The following is a 17,210-nucleotide window of genomic DNA, read 5'->3' as shown; positions in this document are numbered from 1 at the left end:
AGAATCTTTCCGCCTATATGGTCCTGTGCCCATATTGTGCCAATCTTTAAAAGAGAAGCTAGAGACAACTCCTCTAGATACAGGCCGATAGTGCTGCTCGACGCAGGTAGCAAGATATTCACATTAATCATGCTTCAGCATCTGGAAGCCTGGGCAGCGGAGACGGGAAGAGTTTACAAATGGAAAACTGGTTTTAGGCGACAGATGGGGACCTCGCTGAATGGTTTGGTGGTCAACTCCGTACAGCATTTGGCATGGAGTGGAAGGTATGAAGCAATTTTTGGGGCCTCCCTCGATTTAACAGCTGCTTTTGACGCGTTAGATCGTGGGTTGTTATGGTGAAAACTGGCAAATTGGGGTATACCGGCGGGTCTTCTCAGCTTGCTAATCACTCTTCATTCAAGAACGGTTATCCAAGTCTGATTTAACAATAACAGGGATTTGTCCAGGAAGATTCCAACAACTTCCAAATACATTCCATTAAAATATAGCAAATAAAACATATTTAATTTCCAATTAGCAATCAGTAAAAACAGTACTACAAGAAATTGCAAACAAGGTTACATAATATTTAATTTCTCATTCTGTGCAAATCAAATGGATACATTGAACTTCATTAAAATGAATGGTAGGGGTGTCAGACAGGGATGCGTCATTGCTCCCTGTTTATTTAATCTATACTTGGCTGACATCAAAGAGGCCCTCCGTGCGTCTTCACTGGTCACCTCTAAATTGTTGAATCTGTGTTTGCAATGGCTCTCGTAAGCTGATTTATTGCTGTTTGAAGCCACTGAAATTGGTCCTCAGCGCATGATTACTTCTTTTGTAACATTTATGAAGGATCATGCGCTCACTGTGAACCCCACAAAATCTAAAATGATGAGATTTACAAACAGTAGAAAGAAATGTAATCTTAAATGGTATATAGGCAAATTGTTGTTCCGTGTGTTGATTCTCTGATATATTTGGGTTTCCCAATGTATGCTAGACCTTCTTTGAATAATAGTAGGATCTGGCTGAACGACCTAACCACAAAACTGATTATGCAAATGAAAATGATTGACATAAAGTTTGGCAGGTTTTCGCTTAAACCACTGATTAGATATTACGAAGCAAAAAATGTTTCCTATGATCCTCTATGGTGTCGAGACCCATTGATCGAACTGTGGAACAGTAATGCCTATGACCAATTGGTCCGGCAAATTAGAAATTACTGCCCCTGTGTGTCACAGTTCCTTTCCCAAGATGGTTACGGATATTTTTGTATGTGGGTATGTTTCTGTAAACCCATGTATGTGCTGAATCTCTTTCTCAGAAATTCCTTTGCACCTTTCAGGTAGAAAATAGGGATGTATTGAGCAACCCTTGCTCCAGCTACCTAGGTTAGCCCAAATAGAGAGAGAAACACTTGTGTAGGAGCGCGATACAAATAAAATATCAATATCAATTCTCTTTCCTAGAACGATGGCAGGTATTTTGTAATGGTTAGGGTTTCCTAAAAAGAAATATTTGCTATTGCCTCCTTTTTTTATTTTATTTCCCCTAAGGAGAGGACTATTTTCATCCTGATGTGATGTGATGGGGAGGTCTGTGCACAATGTATTTTGACATATAATGTACTATCCCCTTTGTCTTCCTTGACCTTTCCAGGACCATGTATAGATGGCGGAGAAGAAACAGTCTATATCATTCCTGTATCTTCTTTATGCCATTCCCATGGCACCTGAAGGCCACCTCATCTCATTACTAGTCTTGCTAGTAATCTTCATGCTTTGGGTGATCTTTCTCATGCCAATACTGGGGTTAGTCATACTATCAGTATTGTTAACAATCCTCTACTCAGTAGAAGTAACTGATATAATGCTACAATAACAAACAGAAGTGCTATGAAGAGGGGATTGGTGGAAAGGTGGTAACAGGCGTGAGAGGGTTAGGTTCGGGGTGTTGTGCCGACTTTTACCCATGTGGTCGTCGATATCCCTAGGATGGGAGGAGTGACAAAAGTAGAGTCGTTACATGGACACAGTGCTTTTATTCATCAGATCTGTCCAAACTGCAAACTGGGATTTACATCACTCGAAGAGTTTAAGTACTTTTTTGCCCTCGATTTGATAAACAATGTAAGTATGATAGCATGATACTTAGCGGAAATGAAACAGTTTGAAACCCAACACCAGGACTTCTGGAGTGAGTTTCAGAAAGGCAATTGGGTAGTAAGCAAGACAAAAGTATCCTTTTGTGCTTTAGGTTCAGATGATGCTCTGGAACATCAAAACAGGGCAATGCAAGTACTTGGTGGTGTGGTTAACATTACTCCAAAGAAACAGGAACCAGCACAATTCTTTTTAGCCTCTCCTGAGCTGTCAAGACTGTCTACAGAAGCAATAAAATGTGTAGGATTCACATATTATGAACAGCCAAAACATCACCACCTAACAGCATCCAAAGCAACACACCAAACGGAAGAGGTTCAACAGACCTACAACTCGAACATGACATTGATGATTCCTGTGAATTAAGATGGAAATAAACTCATCAACATTTCGACAAAGCAGGTTTTTGATGAATACATTCAGTAGGACACATCAAGAATGACAGAAAAAGGTTACCAAATGAACAACAGCTTTAAAGAAGACAGGATTGAATCAGACAGTCGTAGCCTATGGGCACCAGTGAAGAAAGAGAACGTGCATACAAAGTTGTTAAGACAAAAGTATCAGTCACCATAATTCCAGTTGAAAGCTGATTCTTCTTTGTTCACATGTTTGCTGATTGCTTTACGCACTCGAACTGAACTCGATCCTCAGGAATGCTTGAGTAATTACAAATTCTCTGCAGTACCTCTTTCAATGTTCAACTTAGATGGTACAATGATTTTAGCTGCAAACAAAAGCAAACTGATGAAGATACTGGAAGAGGAACAACATACAGATGACTCCGACAACATGACAGAGGTCTCTTCATGTATTACTGAGGACAGAGTATCTGTACCAGAGCAAACATATTCAGTAGCTGTCCTTGGCGGAATTGCAGAATTGCAAGCACTGCAGAGACCGTTATATGTGAAGACATGCCATGACCTTGCCATTTAATTTAACAAGAAAATAGAACCTTATCTGCTCAAGTATGATGAAACTCCTTTAGTATTTGATACCTACCTAGAAAATGTACTCAAGATCTCCATGCGAAGCAAAACTGCAGGAAAAGCAACACTTGTTGAGTACAAAATCAAGGATTCTACAAATATTGAAACATTTTCCATGAGGTCCCTCCTATTGTATTGTAAACTAAAGATTAATTAACAGCATACCTCTCAAATAAAGGAATTCTGCATGCATAGACGATACAAGGAAGCATGGTAGCCAGTTGGAGAAATGAAGCAAAGTCATCAGGTGGAAATGATGTTGGAGGGTATGCTGAAAAATGTGTCCATTTTTTTTTATTTTTTAAAGGTATCACATTTTATTTACTAAGATACATTATTTTTTCAATGAATTAATCATCTATTAATATACACATTAAATTACATAAATGTTGCAGGAGAGCATGGTACACCAGATTCTAAAACAACCTAACACAACCAACATTCTTCAACAGTCAAACCATCATTTGTACCTCAAATCAATCAACCTCATTCATTCACAATAAAAATTTGGACCAAACAATTGGTGCAATATATATGTGTAGTAGCACTTCATTGATTAGCCCCACATAATCTTTGACATTTCATTTCATCCACATTCAGTGTGTATTAGCACAATAATTGTCCAAAATGTGCTCTATTCCGCGGAGTGGGTGCATTCAACAAAAAATGACAGATCCCATCCCCGGATGTTCTTCTACCGGTTTCGACGTTTGAGGATAATTAAACCAACGTCTTCATCAGGAAAACGAATTATTGCAATATAACAACTGAAAAAAACAATACAACAATTATATGCAATTGCCTAAACTAGCTGGCTCAAACTGACAACATACAATTCTTCAATTGCACTTTTAGAATTTTTAACTAGAGTCACCAAGAAGTGATCAGTCCCAAGGTGTCTCTTATTGTTCCAGAGTATAAGAAAGAAGGGGGGGGGGGTTTGTGAAGCCCTAGCACCAAGTGTCTAAAGTGAAATTACACCAACACCATGGAGAACCAGAACACCGAGACACAATGGCCGACACAGCCATGCTAACCTGATTTCCAGTGTCAAATGCTCTCAATGGTTGGAGCCCCAAATATGGCTCAAAACGAGTTCAGAAGGATTCCAGATCTAAGAAATGTATGTAAGCCATAATAAGTTAAAGAGTATTTAATTGAACTGCATGTCAGTTGTGTATGGCCGGGAGCACCATAGTTGGACCAACCACTCACCCCGGGCCAGATGTCGGAGATATTCCAGTACTGTGCCTACAAGTGCCACGTATGCCATCGAAGTAGATAAAAATTCAACTTGCACGGATCAAAATTTCATTGTTATCTGTGCAAAAAAGGGAGGGGGGAGAATAAATATTTTTAAATTAATTATAGAGCCTGATATTTAGCAGTCAGTCATAATGGCTGTATTTAAACGGTTGTGTTGAAATAGAAACACATACGGTTTACAAAAACGAACAGGCTTTCCGTACCACATAGGTGTGGAAATAAAATTCAATTACTTACCACTACTGAACGCTGGACAAAACCTCGCCTACTACAGAAGAATACTTCCAATTTGGACTCGTTTCCGATGTCTGCGGCTCTGGATCTCACGAAAAAAAACTGATTGCGTGCAAGCGTGGGGGCGTGGTGTTGAACGGGTCTCCTTGACATGGTTATGTGATTACTACAGAAGACGATCACGTGCGTGAAGTTCTGTAGTAATTAAAGGCACTCGTCTTAATTTGAGAAAACAAAAGGGAGGTGCACTATGTGCTACGCCAAAGAGCCTCTAAGTGATGTTAAATTGTCTCACTATGCTAAACATTCCACTATTTAAACCGCCAAGCAAAGACGGTGCATTTACTAAAATAAATCAAAAGGTGTTGGTGAGAAACCCAGGTGCAAGGTGTTTCATATGCTAAGTGTAATGGGATTACGAATAAGGCAATTTGGGGATGAAGTTTTAAATTATTGCACTTATTTTTATTAGTAAGGCTAAAAGTTAGTAATCCAAAAGTCCCACTTTACAGATATTCCGGGTATTGGGACAACTAACTAAAAACTAGTGCTTTTACTGAATGAAACGAAAATATAATTAGAACAAAGTTAGTCAAGAACTGAGTTAGCTATTGTACTTGTTGTTATGATCCATCGTACTAGAGAAACCAATATAGATATTATAATGTGTACAGAAGCAATTGCTGCGTGATGTTGGAAACACATGCAGAAAAAGGCACGCACACAGGAAGAAAAGGGGTTGGGAGTCAACCTGAGTTGAACTCCCAAGGGTCCAGCGTGTTAAGCCCCCTATCTAACGTTTTAAGATTAAAAATCCACAATTGTTCTTTATATATCAACTTGTTCCTGGTTTGAGCCGGTCCACTAGTGGCAATTTTCTCAATGCAGAACCACATAAGATCTTCCACACTATGACCTGTCTCTACAAAATGAAGAACCATGGGCGCATTAAGGTTCCGAGTGCGAATTTTTGAACGGTGTTTGTTAATGCGAACGTGGACCTCTCTTGAAGTTTTTCCTATATATAACCTGTTGCAAGGACACTGGATCGCATACACCACATTTTTGCTTTTACAAGTGGTGAAAGTGCGTAGGTCCCATGTTTTACCTTCCCCCACAAAGGTGGTCATTTTCCTTGAATATTTGCAAGCTGTACACGAGGTACAAGGGTAATGCCCTGCTACTGGATTTAAATTAATGTCTCTGATAAAGTGACATTTAGGTGGACATCGATTAGCGCAAGTCAATTTTTGTCTCAAGTTTTTTCCTTTCTTAAAGGCAAATAGTGTTTTTTGAAGTTTCATTGTAGTCGAATTCAGGATTCTCCAATTTTTCAAAATGATACCTTTGATCGCATGACTATACTGGCAAAAGGTAGAAACACATACCAATTGCTCTGGGTCAGAAATCTTAGTCTTCGGGTTAAGGAGTACTTCACGGTTCGTATACCGTACTCGCTTCCTGGACTGTTTGACTGGTTTTTTGGGGTACCCTCGTTCAATTAGCCTAGTTTCCAAGACTTGTGCATGTTTGTTGAAGTTACCCATATTGGAGCAATTCCGCCGAAGCCGTAAGAACATTCCATATGGAAGATTCTGTAGTAGGCTTTTGGGATGTTGGCTGGAAAATTGCAATGTGGTGCTTCTTTCCGTTGGTTTCCTATATAGCTCCAATTGTATATGACCAGATTCATTATAGATGGAGAGGTCCAAAAATGAAATTCTCATGACAGAGAATTCAAAAGTGAAATGTAGATCATCATCTATCTGGTTGAGCCAATTCACAAATTGGAGAAGTGTGTCAGTATTACCTTCCCAGATTAGTAAGATATCATCTATATATCTTCGGTATAGCTTAATCTGTTTGAAGAATGGATTGCTGTCGTGTAACACTTTATTTTCTTCAAATAAGGCCATAAAAATAATAGCCAAATTTGGGGCAAATGTACAGCCCATTGCAGTGCCCTTACTTTGCAGAAAAAAAGTCTCTTTAAATTTAAAGAAGCTATTTGCTAGCACTAAATCCGCAGCTTGACACAAAAATTGAGTTGGCACATTGTGTGGTAAAGGGCGTCTGTCCAACATAGTACGCAAACTATTAACCGCTTTATCCTGAGGGATATTGGTATAAAGTGCTTCTATGTCAAGAGTGACAAGAATTTGTTTATTGGGATCAAAAGCCATGCCTTCCAGCAAATTAATGACCTCTCTAGAATCCAATAAGAATGTTGGTGTTGTCATAGCCAAAGGCTTAATGAAAAATTCAATATATCTAGACAAGGGCTCTAAAATAGAGCCGCACCCTGATACAATAGGGCGTCCAGGTGGCTGGCTGGTATTTTTGTGAATTTTAGGAATTATGTAAAACAACGGGATGCGTTCCTCCGAATAGTTAATAAATTCAAACTCTTTTTTCGAAAGGTAGCCATCCCCCTGGGCTTTTTCAGTAAGTGCCAGTATTTTTGCCTTTATTGACGATGTAGGGTCACTATTAATTTTCAAATAGTGGCCAGAAATGTCCAACAGTCTTTGTACTTCTTGATCATATAAGTTGGCGTCCCAAACAACAATACCCCCGCCTTTGTCGGCCGCTTTGATGACTATAGAAGGATCCTTTGACAAGGTATCTATGGCCTGAAATTCGGCCAAACTAAGATTTGGTCTACCATTATTTCTAGGGAATTGAATAGATTTTTCAAGTGCTTTAAGTACAATTTTTTCAAATGTCAACACTTCCACTGGAACCTCTGATGTAGTGGGAGTGAAGGAAGAAGGTTTTGTCAAACCAGATAGGTTAGTCTCTCTAGGGTCATCTCTATCTGCAAAGTACGCTTTAAGTCTGACTTTTCTCAAAAAATCTTTAACCTCGCTAGTAAGAGTCATTGCACTAGGAGTCTGTGTGGGCACAAATGAGAGACCCCGTTTAAGAATTGACAATTCAGGGTCTGTGAGTGTTCGTGATGATAAGTTGAACACGGGTAATGGTTCATCTACCATCGATACGCCCGATTCCGTGTTTGAAATTCTCGGTGGGTCAACCCTTGTGGGGGGACATTCTGCATTTGCATATTGCGGTTTGCCCTGCCTTGTGGGAAACTTCGGCGGCCTCTCCGGCCGCCCCTTCCTCGAAAAGGATGGTCTCCCATGGTGGAACTGGGGGCTTCCTCACTGCTTGAATTGCTAGATGAAGTGTCCGAAAAAGTGACCCATCTTTTTCGACCCAAGTCGTGATTCTGACTATTGTTCTGTTTCCAAAAGGTCTGTGGATTAAAATCATCCATCAAATACGGATATACTATTTCTTTCTTAAATTGAGCAATATCTTTCTTCAATTTATTTGTCTTTTTTTCAATAGTCAGTTTTTTAAATTCATGAAAAGATTTATCTATTATTTCAAGTTTTTGTTTAGTTTCAGTTATCAACACATTATTCAAGAACTGTTTTTCCTTTTAAAAATTTGAAATAATAGATAAGTAGATAAATAATAGACCTAGAGAGGTCATTAATTTGCTGGAAGGCATGGCTTTTGATCCCAATAAACAAATTCTTGTCACTCTTGACAAAGAAGCACGTTATACCAATATCCCTCAGGATAAAGCGGTTAATAGTTTGCGTACTATGTTGGACAGACGCCCTTTACCACACAATGTGCCAACTCAATTTTTGTGTCAAGCTGCGGACTTAGTGCTAGCAAATAGCTTCTTTAAATTTAAAGAGACTTTTTTTCTGCACAGTAAGGGCACTGCAATGGGCTGTACATTTGCCCCAAATTTGGCTATTATTTTTATGGCCTTATTTGAAGAAAATAAAGTGTTACACGACAGCAATCCATTCTTCAAACAGATTAAGCTATACCGAAGATACATAGATGATATCTTACTAATCTGGGAAGGTAATACTGACACACTTCTCCAATTTGTGAATTGGCTCAACCAGATAGATGATGATCTACATTTCACTTTTGAATTCTCTGTCATGAGAATTTCATTTTTGGACCTCTCCATCTATAATGAATCTGGTCATATACAATCGGAGCTATATAGGAAACCAACGGAAAGAAACACCACATTGCAATTTTCCAGCCAACATCCCAAAAGCCTACTACAGAATCTTCCATATGGAATGTTCTTACGGCTTCGGCGGAATTGCTCCAATATGGGTAACTTCAACAAACATGCACAAGTCTTGGAAACTAGGCTAATTGAACGAGAGTACCCCAAAAAACTAGTCAAACAGTCCAGGAAGCGAGTACGGTATACGAACCGTGAAGTACTCCTTAACCCGCAGACTAAGATTTCGGACCCAGAGCAATTGGTATGTGTTTCTACCTTTTGCCAGTATAGTCATGCGATCAAAGGTATCATTTTGAAAAATTGGAGAATCCTGAATTCGACTACAATGAAACTTCAAAAACCACTATTTGCCTTTAAGAAAGGAAAAAACTTGAGACAAAAATTGACTTGCGCTAATCGATGTCCATCTAAATGTCACTTTATCAGAGACATTAATTTAAATCCAGTAGTAGGGCATTACCCTTGTACCTCGTGTACAGCTTGCAAATATTCAAGGAAAATGACCACCTTTGTGGGGGAAGGTAAAACATGGGACCTACGCACTTTCACCACTTGTAAAAGCAAAAATGTGGTGTATGCGATCCAGTGTCCTTGCAACAGGTTATATATAGGAAAAACCTCAAGAGAGGTCCACGTTCGCATTAACGAACACCGTTCAAAAATTCGCACTCGGAACCTTAATGCGCCCATGGTTCTTCATTTTGTAGAGACAGGTCATAGTGTGGAAGATCTTATGTGGTTCTGCATTGAGAAAATTGCCACTAGTGGACCGGCTCAAACCAGGAACAAGTTGACATATAAAGAACAATTGTGGATTTTTAATCTTAAAACGTTAGATAGGGGGCTTAACACGCTGGACCCTTGGGAGTTCAACTCAGGTTGACTCCCAGCCCCTTTTCTTCCTGTGTGCGTGCCTTTTTCTGCATGTGTTTCCAACATCACGCAGCAATTGCTTCTGTACACATTATAATATCTATATTGGTTTCTCTAGTACGATGGATCATAACAACAAGTACAATAGCTAACTCAGTTCTTGACTAACTTTGTTCTAATTATATTTTCGTTTCATTCAGTAAAAGCACTAGTTTTTAGTTAGTTGTCCCAATACCCAGAACATCTGTAAAGTGGGACTTTTGGATTACTAACTTTTAGCCTTATTAATAAAAATAAGTGCAATAATTTAAAACATCATCCCCAAATTGCCTTATTCGTAATCCCATTACACTTAGCATATGAAACACCTTGCACCTGGGTTTCTCACCAACACCTTTTGATTTATTTTAGTAAATGCACCGTCTTTGCTTGGCGGTTTAAATAGTGGAATGTTTAGCATAGTGAGACAATTTAACATCACTTAGAGGCTCTTTGGCGTAGCACATAGTGCACCTCCCTTTTGTTTTCTCAAATTAAGACGAGTGCCTTTAATTACTACAGAACTTCACCCACGTGATCGTCTTCTGTAGTAATCACATGACCATGTCAAGGAGACCCGTTCAACACCACGCCCCCACACCTGCACGCAATCAGTATTTTTGCGTGAGATCCAGAGCTGCAGACATCGGAAACGAGTCCAAATTGGAAGTATTCTTCTGTAGTAGGCTAGGCTTTGTCCAGCGTTCAGTAGTGGTAAGTAATTGAATTTTATTTCCACGCCTATGCGGTACGAATGTTATCTCTTCCAGCTCCCGTTCAATTTAAAATTTAACAGCCGCAAAACAGAAAGCCTGTTCGTTTTTGTAAACCGTATGTGTTTCTATTTCAACACAACCGTTTAAATACATCCATTATGACTGACTGCTAAATATCAGGCTCTATAATTAATTTAAAAATATTTATTCTCCCCCCCTCCCTTTTTTGCACAGGTAACAATGAAATTTTGATCCGTGCAAGTTGAATTTTTATCTACTTTGATGGCATACGTGGCACTTGTAGGCACAGTACTGGAATATCTCCGACATCTGGCCCGGGGTGAGTGGTTGGTCCAACTATGGTGCTCCCGGCCATACACAACTGACATGCAGTTCAATTAAATACTCTTTAACTTATTATGGTTTACATACATTTCTTAGATCTGGAATCCTTCTGAACTCGTTTTGAGCCATATTTGGGGCTCCAACCATTGAGAGTATTTGACACTGGAAATCAGGTTAGCATGGCTGTGTCGGCCATTGTGTCTCGGTGTTCTGGTTCTCCATGGTGTTGGTGTAATTTCACTTTAGACACAGTGTCTTTCTTGGTGCTAGGGCTTCACAAACCCCCCCCCTTTCTTTCTTATACTCTGAAACAATAAGAGACACCTTGGGACTGATCACTTCTTGGTGACTCTAGTTAAAAATTCTAAAAGTGCAATTGAAGAATTGTATGTTGTCAGTTTGAGCCAGCTAGTTTAGGCAATTGCATATAATTGTTGTATTGTTTTTTTCAGTTGTTATATTGCAATAATTGGTTTTCCTGATGAAGACGTTGGTTTAATTATCCTCAAACGTCGAAACCGGTAGAAGAACATCCGGGGATGGGATCTGTCATTTTTTGTTGAATGCACCCACTCCGCGGAATAGAGCACATTTTGGACAATTATTGTGCTAATACACACTGAATGTGGATGAAATGAAATGTCAAAGATCATGTGGGGCTAATCAATGAAGTACTAGTACACATATATAGTGCACCAATTGTTTGGTCCAAATTTTTATTGTGAATGAATGAGGTTGATTGATTTGAGGTACAAATGATGGTTTGACTGTTGAAGAATGTTGGTTGTGTTAGGTTGTTTTAGAATCTGGTGTACCATGCTCTCCTGCAACATTTATGTAATTTAATGTGTATATTAATAGATGATTAATTCATTGAAAAAATAATGTATCTTAGTAAATAAAATTTGCTACCTTTATAAAATAAAAAAAACCTCTGGACAACCTTTTCAGTATACCCTGTTACCTAATACCCTGGTCCAGGGTGTGGGGTGTTCCTGCGCCTTTCAGTACGCACGGAAATGATGTTGGAGACATTGAAAAAATACATGAGGAGGCAGACGCAAAAATAATTCTTCACTCCCTTTATGTTACATGCTGTCATGGTACTACCCTCCAAATCTTTTCACCTGATACCGATCTTTTTGTCCTTTCACTGTAGTGGTCACTGCTTTTCCCATCTGACAGGACAGCATGTTTGTCACAGGAGTTGGAAATAATAGAAGATTTATAGATCTCAAACGTGTGTGCTCCTGCTTAGGCCCTACAAAAGTGGACTCATTACTAAGCCTTCATGCTTTTCAGGGTGTGATGTTACCAGGTGCTTTATGAAGAAAGGAAAACTATCTTTCTGGAGAGTTTTCAAGACTTCAGAAAAATAAATCTTTGAAGATTTGTGAAGACTTGGATGTTTAGAGGAATTTAAGATTGATAGAGCAATTCATTTGTCAAGTCTATTTGCCAGGAACAAATATTTCGGACATTAGTCAACTGCGTTGCTGGATGTTCACAAAGAAAGAGATGCAATGTGAAAATCTGATGCCAACAAGATCCTCTCTAATACCATCCATCTTAAAGACTCATTACCATGTGATGGAGAGGTGACACGCTGATCAACAACACCCAAATCTACCAGAGCATCACAATTTGGGTGGGAGAAGGGAGATAATCAATATTCTCCTGCTATGTGTATGCTTCCATGTGCACCACAATCAATCATACATCTGGTAAGGTGTGAATGCATCAAAGGACAGGGTGATGTGCATTGCAAATGCCGAAATCAGTCAATAAGGTGCACGGAACTGTTAAGTGTGGTGGCGACGAAGAACTTTGTGATAACGATTTTATAGAGGATGAAAATGAACTGTGGGACTCAGAAGATGACATATACAACCTTAATTTCTCTCTTCAAATGTAAAAAGATATTGTAGTTTTAATTAATGGAATATTTCAACAAGAAAGTTGCAAATTATTTCAATCTTTCTAATTTAGCGAGCATACAGCCGAATGTTTGCGATGAAGTAGCAATAATTTATTAAGCTATCTCTCGGAAACGGTAACAGATATCAAAACATTCCATAGATGACCTTTTCTATTCCTTTGACCATATTTTACCAAAAACCTACTTAGCAAATTGATCAGACAACCACTCTAAAGCAGTCACAGCTCAAAAACTAAATTAGTATCCATAAAGGCAGCCATCTTGGATTAATGACTTCACGCAGTCCCTCTGCCACAAATTCAGACAAAACACCTGGTAGTACATGATTGTATGCTTCATTATCAATGCATCCCCAGTAGGCATACCTTACCTTTATTCAAAATCTCATGGACTAGGTTATTGGAACAGATGCCACTCAACTAATACTGGGCAGGGCTGATAGGATGTGTAGCCCAAAACATCTGGAGATCCAAAGAAAGTGTAGAGGTGGAACTTTGAAAGTGGTGGTCTACAATTCTCAGAGAGGTACATTTCCCCTACAAGTCTGCATCACCTTCAAAGAGCCTGTGTTAAATGCAAGGCAATGAGGAAAGAAACTTCCAACCTACCTGGCTGCACAACTGACTATCCCTGGAGGCCCCGCAGCACCAGCAAAGCAGAGATTCTAAGAGATGCAAGAAGGAAATAAACAAGAAATTGTGCCTTCTCAGAACATATATCGAAAAAATGGTCAACAGCTACCCCTATTCAGCTACGCATTTGGTGGTAGGTATGAAGAGCATTAGGCTAGTTTTAATACATACTAGCTGGGGGTGCTCACACAAAGGCTGGAGATATTTTGGGAAAACAAATCAATTTAATCAAACTTTAGACACATGTTTAAAATTTGCGGGTCCAAATACACAAGGTTGGACCTTAAAAAGGTACATATATGCCCGGGGGGGAGGCGACAGACACAAACAGGTTGGTGTTTCTAGTTCGGGGTGTTAGAGGCCTTCTGTGAGAACTGACGATTTGCAGATTCAGGGAAGGGTCCGAACTGTCATCAGGATGTGGTCGCTTGTTGACCAGGCTGTGTGCCCGCCTAGAGAAGCGGATGACAAGATGATAGGGTATGTGTCAGGGGTGGGTGACCGCACAGTGGTAATCTGTGAAAATGGAACTGCATATCAAAGATTACCTTTGAAATGTCATCGCTGAACTTGGAAATGGTGTGTTCAGCCTGTTCAGAGCGCTGGCCGGAAAGGCAATGGATCTGTATGAGTCAGATATCTGTAAGAGGGGTACCGTAAGGTTACCTAAATAACTGAAGAGGGTACATATATAGCTTCACTTTAGTAGTTGCAGGAAAAGATATATGTACCTGGCTATAATTGTTCACGTCCAGTGTAGGGATGTAACGGTATAACGGCATACCGTTAAACATACTGTGAACCACTTAATTGAACAATAATAACCGTCACATTGTTTATATCGGTATACCGTTTATACCGTTAAGTGTGCTTTTCAATCTGGTTTTTAAAGGCTGCAGTAAGCAAGTGCTGTGCAATCTTGGTCTTGCACTGTTGGATGTGCCGTCTGCAAAGCAGTTTCAGTTGGAGCAGTTTTTAATGCCATTCCATAAACCAGACGTGCCTAACACAAAATCAATATGTTAGCAATAGGAAGAATAAATACAGTGCCAAGAAGGAAAAGGGTTTACTTTGGGTTGGCGGCTTTGGGGTTTATATATTTATAATGGATAATGTTTGCTAAACATATGACAATTGGGGATTTCCCTGGCTCTATCAGTGAATTTACATATAAGTCACACTGCAAAATTCACTAATCTCTGTGGGTATTCCCTACTGCCATACCAAAGGGTAACGTGTTCGTGATTACCGAACACCTTTTGGCCCGTAAGTAAACTAAAGGCTGAAACGTAAAGAGAGAGTGCGTGTGTGTGTGTGTGTGTGTGTGTGTATGCGCACAAGCGTATACTACCATCAGCCTCCATTGATCTGTGGCAAGCAGGTTATCAAGATGGCAACATGTTCATCTTCACCAGTAGCCAGTGGGGGAGATAAAAGCCTAAATGACCACTTAAGAAAAGCTATTCAGTTTGCTTTGCTAGTCGCAGCAGGGCTCCCAACCCCCCCTCCTCTCCACATGTGTGTTTGTGTTTGGTGGAAGCAAGGGGTGGCATTTCAGTGGAAAGTATGTTGAAAAGCCCAATTCTGGCCCTGGGTGCCTGGTTTTGTTTGTGTTGATAAATCTGACAATTTATGGCCTTTTAGAAAATATTTATTAAGATTAGTTAACTCCACCTGCTATACCGCGATAACCATGATATACTGTCATTTGGCAAGAAGGTTATCGTATCGTCATAAAACTAATACCGTGACACCCCTAGTCCAGCGCAGATGACTGGAACAATCGCGTTGGAGAGATCGGAACGTCTGGGTGAATAAAGATATTGCATATCTTAGTAGGGCGTTACTATTAGGCTGGATTGTGAAGTGGGGACATAAGGGTGTGCATGGCGCACCGTGAAAGGTCTGTTTAGAAGGGTGGTGGAAAGCATATGATGGGCTATCGAGTACAAAGTGCACGGTGTGCAGATTGGAACACTGCATTATTTTAGAACCAAGTGAGGATATTGAAAGATGGTTGGGCAATGCGCAGAGATGGTATGCAGAGCAGAATGCTTGGTGGCATCTAGTGAGCTAGCAAGTGCACGGTGTGCAGATTGGGATACTGCATTATTTCAAAACAGGTGGTTGAGTGGTGCGCAGAGCAGAACGGTGATTGGTGGGCTAGCAGAATGCTGGGTGGCATCTAGTGAGCTAGCGAGTGCACGGTGTGCAGATCGGGGCGCAGAACAGGATGGTAATTGGTGGGCTAGCCAGTGCACGTTGTGCTTAATGGAACACTGCATTATTTCAAAATGAGTGAGTGTTTAACACTACGGATGATTAACTTCTGATGCGCGGAGAAAAATCCTATATTAATGTCTAGATAGGTTCAGGGTGAGACAGAGAGCTATTCTTACCTATTTCACGGGATCTGAGCGATCTGCAGGACCGGCAAGCTTTTTAGTGACTTGCAGAACAGTGGGATGATAATTGCGCGTGTGTATTTCATAGCCGCGAGGTCGGGTGTGTGAACACTATCAGCTTAAAGGGCGCGCATGCGTAGTCAGTAATGTTGTGGGCAGTGAGGTACTTAATTGAAAGAGAGAGCAGTGCACATGCGCTGTGTGCTGGGTGTTCTGTTGAAGGAACACTATAATGTGGGTTCTTTGGTTGTAGAGTAAGTGAACCACAGATGATAGTACAAAGCTGGAAAAACAATTATTTTCCGGACAAAACAACCGCGTTAAACTTGACAATACATTGGAGTGCAAGGCAAGAAAACCGAGTGCTTGTTTTTTACAATTTTTGTTTTTTCGCACATAAGAGGTACATAGAATCTGGCTGTGACTTTTTCTAATAGCAGATGGATCTACATTTTGGCACTTTGGCACATATGAATAGTTGTACAAGGATACAGGCCAAGCCAAGTTAATGTGCTTCTGTTTCAATTTCTGCATAAGAGATACATCATCAGGTGTGAATTGCAAGTTCTTTTTTGCCACACCAGAAGAGAGGAAGGTACATTAGATAAGTGCTTAAGATCGCATTAGGGATACATCAGCAGATGTGCATTACAAGTTGATGAGCCACACCTGGAGCGAAAAGTTTGCAAACAAATCTGTGTTTCACGGTTGGATGAGGATCTTGTCACACATAGTCAAAAGCAGTTTTTATACAGGATGTCACAGAGGTGTGGAACGTTGTGTTACAAGAGGTAAATAACAGTTGTTACGGGAAGTGTAAGGTCTATCTGAAAAACAGATTGCATTCCATTGCAATATTTAGACCTTGTTTTACTGAGTTCAGACGGAAAATTCATTGTTGTTCTAGTTTCCGAAGGGCTAAATCTCTATCGCCCCCTCCGAAAGAATTCTTGGCTGTTTGGAGAATGAACCAGAGCATATCGTTGTGGCTGTGGTTCCTCACTTGAAAATGTGCCACCATTGGTTTATCTGGTATGGCATTTTTAATGTACGATCTGTGCTCACAAATGCGCTGTCTAATTTCCTGTTTGCTTTTACCTATACATAGCAGTTTGGATGGGCATTGAATGGGGTAAACTGTCCATTTGCTTTTACAGTTGGAAAAAGTATTAAAAGTCCATGCTTTGCCATTCAGATTGATGGATTTCATATCTTTTGTTAAGCTGCACACTGGGCAGGATCCGCACTTGTAGTGACCTATAACTGGCAGTAAATTCCACAACGTCAGTTGTCGGTTAGGTGGTGTGGTGGGTTCGGTGTTAACCAGGAGATCTTTCAGGTACCAGCTTCGCTTGAAAGCAAACCGAGGTTTAGTAGGTTTGAAGGATTCGGTATGGAGGATGTTCCAATGCCGGAGGATACTTTTTTTTATCAGGTTACTTAGAGGAGTAAAGTTGGTGACACAGGTCATCTTGTCCTTGCATAAATCACGTGGAGTTGGAGTAAGACAAGTTTCTCTGCTAGTTTTTTTTGCTCTTTTTTGG

At 40.0% G+C, this 17,210-nt stretch overlaps 1 long non-coding RNA gene across 2 annotated transcripts; it reads right to left on the bottom strand.

Moving 5' to 3' along the window:
* Nucleotides 1-496: 496 nt before the first annotated feature.
* On the bottom strand, nt 497-15,797 carry LOC138514182 (uncharacterized). Of its 2 annotated transcripts, XR_011281891.1 has the most exons (4): nt 15,661-15,797; nt 13,238-13,293; nt 3,159-3,195; nt 497-2,880 (listed from the first exon to the last, which is right to left on the bottom strand). It is a non-coding gene; the product is annotated as an uncharacterized lncRNA (long non-coding RNA). The 2 variants fall into 2 exon arrangements; XR_011281890.1 differs by lacking the exon at nt 3,159-3,195 and having other exon boundaries at nt 498-2,880.
* Between the last annotated feature and the right edge of the window lie 1,413 nt (nt 15,798-17,210).

This window comes from Ambystoma mexicanum, chromosome 12, assembly GCF_040938575.1.
Source record: "Ambystoma mexicanum isolate Mex_15411 chromosome 12, UKY_AmexF1_1, whole genome shotgun sequence".
Lineage (NCBI taxonomy): Eukaryota > Metazoa > Chordata > Amphibia > Caudata > Ambystomatidae > Ambystoma > Ambystoma mexicanum.
This window is presented reverse-complemented; position numbering and strand designations above follow the sequence as displayed.